The sequence below is a fragment of the Thalia democratica genome, unplaced genomic scaffold (assembly GCF_965202585.1).
Source record: "Thalia democratica unplaced genomic scaffold, ktThaDemo2.hap1.1 HAP1_SCAFFOLD_825, whole genome shotgun sequence".
NCBI lineage: Eukaryota > Metazoa > Chordata > Thaliacea > Salpida > Salpidae > Thalia > Thalia democratica.
This window is the reverse complement of record NW_028139789.1, coordinates 30,001-40,000: the sequence shown is the minus strand read 5'-3', so window position 1 is coordinate 40,000 and position 10,000 is coordinate 30,001. Positions and strand designations below refer to the sequence as shown.

Genomic DNA, 10,000 nt, shown 5'->3' with positions numbered 1-10,000 from the left:
CGCTCGAGCCGAGTGATCCACCGCTAAGAGATCTCTCGTGTTAATCAATCTCAATGCAACCAAAAAATCGTGTTCAAAAAGAAGCGGCCGCGCCAGCACTTGCGTGCTGAATTATTACTCCCGCTGTCAGAAAGCAACGCGACCGAACTATAACAGTTACAGGGCTCGGTCCCTTCGAAGAAGAGACGTCGCTTGAAATCAAATTTCGATTCGTTAATGATCCTTCCGCAGGTTCACCTACGGAAACCTTGTTACGACTTTTACTTCCTCTAAATGATCAAGTTCGATCGTCTTTTCGAACACCGGCGAGTGCGTTGCCGCACGTACCAGGCTCAATCGGAGGACCTCACTAAACCATTCAATCGGTAGTAGCGACGGGCGGTGTGTACAAAGGGCAGGGACGTAATCAACGCAAGCTAATGACTCGCGCTTACTGGGAATTCCTCGTTCAAGGGAAACAATTGCAAGTCCCTATCCCTAGCACGACCGGGGTTCAACGGATTACCCGGACCTTTCGGCCTAGGGAACACACGATGATCCGGTCAGTGTAGCGCGCGTGCGGCCCCGAACATCTAAGGGCATCACAGACCTGTTATTGCTCAATCTCGTGTGGCTAAACGCCACTAGTCCCTCTAAGAAGTTGTCTCCGACCCAATGGGTCGAGCAGCTATTTAGCAAGTAAGAGTCTCGTTCGTTATCGGAATTAACCAGACAAATCGCTCCACCAACTAAGAACGGCCATGCACCACCACCCACAGAATCAAGAAAGAGCTCTCAATCTGTCAATCCTCGCTGTGTCCGGGCCGGGTGAGATTTCCCGTGTTGAGTCAAATTAAGCCGCAGGCTCCACTCCTGGTGGTGCCCTTCCGTCAATTCCTTTAAGTTTCAGCTTTGCAACCATACTTCCCCCGGAACCCAAAGACTTTGGTTTCCCGGAAGCTGCCGGACAGTTCTTAAGTTCGACACTGCCCGATCGCTAGTCGGCATCGTTTAAGGTCAGAACTAGGACGGTATCTGATCGTCTTCGAACCTCTGACTTTCGCTCTTGATTAAAGAAAACATTCTTGGCAAATGCTTTCGCAGTCGTTCGTCTTGCGCCGATCCAAGAATTTCACCTCTAACGGCACAGTACGGATGCCCCCGTCCGTTCCTATTAATCATTACCTCGTGCTCCGAAAACCAACAAAATAGAACCGAGGTCCTATTCCATTATTCCATGCAACATTATACAAGCGTAAAGCCTGCTTTGAACACTCTAATTTTTTCAAGGTAAACTTGCCGGACCACCGCAACACTCAGTTAAGAGCACCGCGAAGGCACCGACCAACAAGAACAACAAGGCCAGTGCTAGCCTTTCGACCGACCAACCTCGCCGTCCCTATATCCAACTACGAGCTTTTCAACCGCAACAACTTAAATATACACTTTTGGAGCTGGAATTACCGCGGCTGCTGGCACCAGACTTGCCCTCCAATGGATACTCGTTAAAAAGTTTAAAGTGTACTCATTCCAATTGCAGGACCTCGTACGAGGTCTGCATTGTTATTTTTCGTCACTACCTCCCCGAGCCGGGAATGGGTAATTTGCGCGCCTGCTGCCTTCCTTGGATGTGGTAGCCGTTTCTCAGGCTCCCTCTCCGGAATCGAACCCTGATTCTCCGTCACCCGTTACAACCTCGGTAGGCCGATACCGTACCGACGATAGTTGATAGGGCAGTTGCTTTAATGAGATGTCGCCAGCACTAGGCCGTGCGATCCGCAAGCTTATCCAGAGTCACCATTGTAACGACCCGAAAGCCGGTTAGTTTTGGTCTGATAAATGCGCGCCTCACGTCAGTTCGGCGCTTTACGCATGTATTAGCTCTAGAATTGCCACAGTTATCCATGTAAAAGCGTACAATCAAATGAACCATAACTGATTTAATGAGCCATTCGCAGTTTCACTGTACGTGAGCTCGTACTTACACTTGCATGGCTTAATCTTTGAGACAAGCATATGACTACTGGCAGGATCAACCAGATAACTATCCGAGGGCGTTTAAACCCGTTGCTCGACTGAGCGTTTTTACTGTATAAATACAGACCTTTTCTATCACTCGGCTTAAAAGCCTTGCGAACGTTACTGAAAGTCGGCGCCGGCCTTTTGCTGTTTAAAGCGCCAGCCCGCGTCGACTGCAGCATGCAGCTATACAACTGACTGTTCTTTCTCCCGACCAACCGTTTGCCTTCTGCCGGTTAACTCGTCAGCAGCAACACGCCATCTGTCTGCTGCAGTTACCCGCCTCGAGCCGTGCCTGCCTGCGTCGGCTACTCGTCTCGACGACTTCGCAAAGCTATAAGCCTACCGCCGCTGGACGCTTGTAGTTTTTCATACGCTGCTCCAATGCGTTTACATAGCACGTTCGCCGCCGCTGCAATAGCCGCGCCTCGGGTGCTAAACAGTAATGCTTTAAGCCCGCTTTCTCGTCAAGTCGACCGAACGCACAAACACGTCTCTCTCACTAGTGTAAAGTAATGCATACGTGTATGATGCTCAAATGTTGCTGTTGAACTTTTTTTGCCGATTTTTTCCGATTTTTTTCAATTTCTTTGTTTCTTTTCGATTATTTTAATGTTTTAAGCTTATTTATGCTACGTTTAAATGTTTTAATACTTTTTTATACTTTATTTAATATGTTTAAAAGAAATAAATAAAAAAAAATATGTATAAACTACTTTTTTTAATGTTTTAAATATATATATATTTATTATAAATAAACTTTATTTGTATTATTTTTTATTTAAGCGTACTTTTTAAATCTTTATATTTGTTTTATCGTTTTAAGCACATTGCGATAAATATAATAAACAAAAAATTGAATAAAAATAATAATAATAAAAAAAAAAAAAAAAAAAACATAAGCTTATTTTATATTTTTATTTTATTTTTATTTAAACTTACTTTTCAAACCTTAATACTCGTTTTATTTTTTTAAGCAGATTGCGATAAATATAATAAACAAACAATTAAATGAAAATAAAATAAAAAAATCAAACATAAGCTTATTTTATATGTTACATTTTATCTTTATTTAAACTTACTTTTTAAACCTTTATAGTTGTTTTATTTTTTAAGCACATCGCGATAGATATAATAAACAAACAATGAAATAAAAATAATAATAATAATAATAATAATAATAATAAAAAATCATAAGCTTATTTTGTATGTTTCATTTTATTTTATTTAAAACTTACAATTTAAACCTTTGTATTTGTTCTATTCTTTTAAGCACATCGCGATAAATATAATAAGCAAACAATTTAATAAAAGTAAAATAAAAAAATCAAACATAAGCTTATTTTATATGTTTCATTTTATCTTTATTTAAACTTACTTTTTAAACCTTTATAGTTGTTTTATTTTTTAAGCACATCGCGATAGATATAATAAACAAACAATGAAATAAAAATAATAATAATAATAATAATAATAATAAAAAATCATAAGCTTATTTTGTATGTTTCATTTTATTTTTATTTAAACTTACTTTTTTAACCTTTATAGTTGTTTTATTTTTTAAGCACATGGCGATAGATATAATAAACAAACAATAAAATAAAAATAATAATAATAATAATAATAATAATAAAAAATCATAAGCTTATTTTGTATGTTTCATTTTATTTTTATTTAAACTTACTTTTTTAACCTTTATAGTTGTTTTATTTTTTAAGCACATGGCGATAAATATAATAAGCAAACAATTAAATAAAAATAATAACAAATAAATAAAACAATACGGCTAAACTATAAAAAGAAAACTAAATAACTGATAAATACTTGTAAAACATTATTTGAAAAATGTATTTTGAAACACAACACGATTGATTTATAAATAATAATATATTTTTAATTTGTGTAGTTCATTTAAAGTAGTCTCCCTTTTTGCTTCTGGTTTTATTAGAGTTATATATAACAATAAATGGTGTAGTTTATTTAAAGTAGTCTCCCTTTTTGCTTCTGGTTTAATTAAAATTATATAACACATACTATAGTAAGTTAAATAAACTATAGTAACTTTATAAAACTACTTTACAAAATACATTTGTATAATTTAATAACTTTAAAATAACTATCAAGAATAAAATAGAATAGCTTTAAGTTTAGTATACAATTGGTATGTAAATTGTGTAGTTTATTGAAAGTAGTCTCCTTATTTGCTTCTGGTTTTACTTGAGTTACATAACGTTAAATAAACATACTTAATAAACGTAACCATCAATACTGTCATTTTAATAAAACTAAGTACAAATACATTGAATTAACATAGAACTTTAAAAAGCCTTCGCTAGTATCTGTTGGTAACAGTAAATAACCTATTATGACTCACAATACAGGAGTGCGAAATTTATTTTTCATTTGATTTTTCAGGTATTTATTTATTTGTGGAAATAAACTTTTTTATTACATTAGAAACTAATTGAATTTTTCCTATAACTATACCTATTATTATATTTAGTATGCTTAAAAGTAATAAAATGACACGTCGCGATTATATAATAAACAAACAATCAAACAAACAAAGAAAAAAAAAAAAAAAAAAACTATTTTTTTAAACTTATATTTCAACTATATGTCTTATTTTATTTTCATTTAAACTTACTTTAAACCTCTGTATTTGTTATATATATATTTCAACACAATACGATTAAACTATAAGACAAACAACAAAATAAAATAATCACATTAATAAATACACTAAGCAAATAGCTAGAATAAATATAAATAGTTCAATATATACAATATATTTCTTCCATTTTTAAGTTACTTGTTAAACATATTTATTTAAAAATGTTTCTTTAGAATATAAAACTAACAGTTCTACAAATAAAGAAATTAAAAAGCCAATACACATAACACTAACTTTTCATAAATTAGATATGCAAATATGAACAAAATAGTAACTAAATTCTAAAGCTTTTGTAAACTGTGAACTTATAAACTTATAATAATAATTGCATATTCACCATTCACAATAGCTTTTTATTTAGTACACAACTGGTCTGTAAATTGTGTAGTTTATTGAAAGTATAATCCCGTTTTGCTTCTGGTTTAAATAAAGTTATACAACACATACTAAAGTAAATTAAATAAAGTAATTCACTACTATCGTATTAAATAAAACCAATTTACAAAATACATTAATTTAAATTAAAGTGAACTTTGAACTTATAATAATAATTGCATATTCACTATTCAGAATTTCTTTAAATTTAGTACACAACTGGTCTGTAAATTGTGTTGGTTCTATTCAAGTACTCTCCTTGTTTGTTTTGTTTTAGTTGTATTTATTTTTAGATACTAGCACATTCAATACACATAATAAAGTAAACCAAATAAACTCTATTAATTTAAACTAAGTACAAATACATTAAGTTAATACAAAACTTTAAAAAGCTTTTGCTAGTATCTGTTGGTAACAGTAAATAACTTATTATGACTCACAATACAAAAGTGCAAAATTTATTTTCGTTTGATTTTTCAAGTAGCCACGCTTTTATTTGTTTTTGGACAAAAAGACTTTAAAGTTTTAGTATAAAAGACTAGTTGTATTAATTTTAACTCAGAAAATTGTACTCTACAAGATGGTGCCATTATTTTTTCGATATCTCAAACTGGTCAAACCACTTTTTTAGCGCTCTAATTGGTTTAAACAGCAAATAAGCAAACAGCAAATAACGTTATCTGATTGGCTAAGGTTTTTGTTTGCTAATAACTAGAATTTTCTTTTCTTTTAAGCGTTAAAGAAATGTAAATAAACGAGTAATAAGTATAAATAGGTCAGAAAGAAAAATAGTACAAAAAAGATGAATTCAAAAAGCAAAGGCCTACGGCACGTGGTATTCCCAAGCGGTCACCCATCTAAGTACTAACCACGCCCGACACTGCTTAACTTCCCAGATCGGACGAGATGGGGTGTACTCAGTGTGGTATGGTCGTAGGCGTTTGAAGGCGTTTACAAGCCTTTATAAACCCTTCGGTTTATTTAAAAAACCTATTTGCACTTGATTTACAATCAATTTGATATTTTAAAATTATTCCTTATAAAATTTTAACCTGAATTAACTTTTTTTTTGTTTTTTTAATCAACAGTTACTCCCAAACTGTACTAAAACTGTATTGTAACTGTACAAAAGTGTTTGTTTAAATAATTGTTATCTATAAATTACCTAAGACCAGGAAAAGTAGAAGTAAAGTTTATTGAATTATTAAATAAATAAAATAAAATCGTAAAATAAAATAATACAATATGTTTACAATTTGTCATTGATCTATCCATTTATGTTATTGCATTACAAATACAAACATTGCATACATTCAAGAGTATTATTCATCAATCTTTTCAATATAATAAGTTTTAAATTTATATTTATTTTTAAATAATTCCTGACATTTTAGATTACCTGAGATTTTTTTTTAATTAAATTAATTTTAGTAATTAAATACTTGACGTTCTATTTTGTTTAATTTGATAACTCAACCATGTTTATTTTTTTTACTAATTTAAAAGAACTATTAAACTAAAAGACATTACATACAGCTTCTAAAAGTTTTAAACACCTTAAAAAATATTATTATTTTAAAGATATATTAAAGAACTAAACAGATATTACTCCTAAAAAATCTTGTTAATAATATATAAAAAGTACTCAAAGTCAGACTCGGAAATATATATACTGTTGTATATCTTACTTGAAGTTCACTGTAATTGACACTGTATAACAAAATTATAAAAATCAACCTATTTATATAGCAAAATATTTCTTTATCTTTGTCGTGGCGCGGTGGGTCAGTGGTCTTATCAGCTGACTCATAAGCAGAAGGTTGTAAGATCGAATCCCGCTAGTCGTCACGAAACACCACTATCGTTCAATGTTCGGGCTTCAAATTCTTTGAGATTATACTGTACTATTTATCTATCTAACTAATCTATCTAACAAATGTTGTTCAATCTAGGTTGTGGGTACTTGGGTCGAGTAATGCCTTTGACTTACAATCTGTTGTGGATTGACAATATTCCTCTATCTATCATTAAACAAATCTATCTAATAAATGTTGTTCAATCTAGGTTGTGGGTACTTGGGTCGAGTAATGCCTTTGACCTACAATCTGTTGTTGATTGTCAACATTCCTCTATCTATCAATAATGATTATATTCAATAATAAATGTTGATTAATTCAGTTGTAAGAAAACCAGTGCGCTGGTTAGGTTGGGTAAGGCCTTCGACTTACAATCTTGGGGATTATCAACGTTCATCACAAGTACAGTAACGATCTCATTGAATTTCCAGTTGGAACATAGGATTGTAGTGGTGGCCTACTTTGTAGGTTTTTTGCCTAGTTTGTTTTTTGCCTAGTAGTGTTTGCCTAGTTTGACAAACTATAGTATATATATTGTATAACTTTACTTGTATTATTTTTTATTTAAATTACTACTTATTATTAAAGAATTAAATTTTTTTAGAAAAAAAAACTATGTATTTTAACTAATGCTTATATTATATGTTTTGTTTTATTTTTATTCAAACTTACTTTAAACCTCTGTATTTTTTATACAATACGATTAAACTATATAACAGAAAAATAATTAAATAATCAAACTATTGAATAAGCAGTTAATTAGTGTGTTTTTTTATGCTTCTTTCATTTTTAACTTACTTGTTAACCATATTTCTTTTATTAAAGTATAAAACTAACAGTTACTAAAATAAAATAATCATAAAGTCAATACACAAAACACTAACTTTTTATAATTTAAATATGCAAACATGAATATAGTTATGAATCTATTATTTATTCAAATAGAATTATTCAAAGCTTATAATTATAAAGCTTTTGTATAATGTTTCAATTACAGTGAACTTTAAGTAAGATAAGTTTTTTTTTTTGTAATAACTACAAAATTGGTATTTTAGTTTATTATTAGTAACTAAATACTTATATTTATTATATTTAAAAAAAAACATCTATACTAACTCTAATTTCAAAGCATATTAAATACAAATTTTACCAACTAAATATTTATTTTTATTTTAATTATTATAACTTTCAAACATAAGCTTGTATACCTTATATACCTATATACCTCATATAGTAGGCTTGACATAACATAACATTATTTAATTCTTTTTGTTTGAAATAAACTCATTTAGTTATTAGTAAATTACAACATAAATGTTTATAACAATATAACTAAGATTTAGCTTTTGAGTTAGTAAACTTTGATAGTTTTCTTTTAATAGTTTAATAATCTTTATTTAAGTTCAAGCAAAATTGCTATATATTTAATACACATACAAAAGTAAACTAAGTAAACGTAATTCAATAGTTTCTATTAAGTAAAAGTAATTACAAATACATTAAGTTAATACAAAACTTTAAAAAGCTTTTGCTAGTATCTGTTGGTAACAGTAAATAACTTATTATGACTCACAATACAAAAGTGCAAAATTTATTTTCGTTTGATTTTTCAAGTAGCCACGCTTTTATTTGTTTTTGGACAAAAAAACTTTTAAGTTTTAGTATAAAAGACTAATTGTATTAATTTTAACTCAGAAAATTGTACTCTACAAGATGGTGCCATTATTTTTTCGATATCTCAAACTGGTCAAACCACTTTTTTAGCGCTCTAATTGGTTTAAACAGCAAATAACGTTATCTGATTGGCTTACGTTTTTATTTGCTAATAACTAGAATTTACTTTTCTTTTAAGCGTTAAAGAAATGTAAATAAACGAGTAATAAGTATAAATAGGTCAGAAAGAAAAATAGTACAAAAAAGATGAATTCAAAAAGCAAAAGCCTACGGCACGTGGTATTCCCAAGCGGTCACCCATCTAAGTACTAACCACGCCCGACACTGCTTAACTTCCCAGATCGGACGAGATGGGGTGTGCTCAGTGTGGTATGGTCGTAGGCGTTTGAAAGCGTTTACAAGCCTTTATAAACCCTTCGGTTTGTTTAAAAAACCTATTTGCACTTGATTTACAATCAATTTGATATTTTAAAATTAATCCTTATAAAATTTTAACTTGATGTAAGTATTTTTTTTATTAAAACCTTTTTTTTTGGTGTTTTAATTACAATTACTCCCTGTAACTTTATTTAAGACTTTGTTTAAAAGATTGTTAACTATATTCTATATTAAATACTATGATTAGAAGTAAAGTTTATTAAGTGATTAAACTAAATAAAAAACAATGTTAAAATAAACATGTTGTGTTTAGTTTGTTTTACTATTTCTCATTGTTCTATTTATAGATGGTTTTGTTTTACTTCAAGAATATTTATAGTTAGTTTCTAAAGAATATCTCATACTACATCAGATTTTACGATTAACTTAATTTTAGGTAATAAAATATTTGACGTTTAATTTAATAACTCATCTATGTTTATGTTATAAAATAATAGTATCTAATACACATACATTATAATATAATAATATGTATAACTAGTTGTTTTACTTTAAAATGAATAATTAAGTGGAAGAATTAAAAGAACTCACATTTTTGAAGAGAGCGTGGAAAACCAGAATAGTCTTTTAAAACATTTATTAAATTATCGATAAATATAGAATACAATAGAATTAAACATATAAACGTAACTGTGGTTGCTTAGAAACTGAACAAGAAAATTTTTAATAAAAATATAAAATAGTTATTATATAGAATTAAAATAAAATAAAAGTAATATAAATTATATTTTTAAACTAAATAACAATTCACGAGCAATATTAGCGCATATCAGAGTATGAGTTTATAATAAAGGAATTGCTTCCTTGATGTTGATACTTACCTTATTCAAATAGAATACATTTTCAGCAATCAGGCTTGTGTTTATCTTAGCGCGCGTAACACAACGTTTGTGGGTTTTGGCACACTTTTGTCGATAGTGGGCGCCCCGCCTTTTAAGTACAGAAATTTCGGGAATTTTCGATTTTCGGAATTCTGACTCGACAG

The 10,000-nt window shown here is 30.2% G+C and overlaps 4 non-coding genes across 4 annotated transcripts in view; all 4 read right to left on the bottom strand.

The window, feature by feature from the left end:
- The window catches only part of LOC145847114 (5.8S ribosomal RNA), a 153-nt gene extending 121 nt beyond the window's left edge, over nt 1–32 (bottom strand). Inside the window, exon 1 of the ribosomal RNA XR_014371061.1 lies at nt 1–32. This exon is cut by the window's left edge and continues 121 nt beyond it. This is a non-coding gene — a ribosomal RNA (5.8S ribosomal RNA).
- Nucleotides 33–214: 182 nt separating this feature from the next.
- LOC145847123 (small subunit ribosomal RNA) lies at nt 215–2,022 on the bottom strand. Its single transcript, XR_014371069.1, has one exon. It is a non-coding gene; the product is annotated as a small subunit ribosomal RNA (ribosomal RNA).
- Nucleotides 2,023–5,867: 3,845 nt separating this feature from the next.
- Nucleotides 5,868–5,986, bottom strand: LOC145847126 (5S ribosomal RNA). The gene has a single exon (XR_014371072.1). It is a non-coding gene; the product is annotated as a 5S ribosomal RNA (ribosomal RNA).
- A 2,855-nt stretch (nt 5,987–8,841) lies between these two features.
- LOC145847111 (5S ribosomal RNA) lies at nt 8,842–8,960 on the bottom strand. Its single transcript, XR_014371058.1, has one exon. It is a non-coding gene; the product is annotated as a 5S ribosomal RNA (ribosomal RNA).
- Between the last annotated feature and the right edge of the window lie 1,040 nt (nt 8,961–10,000).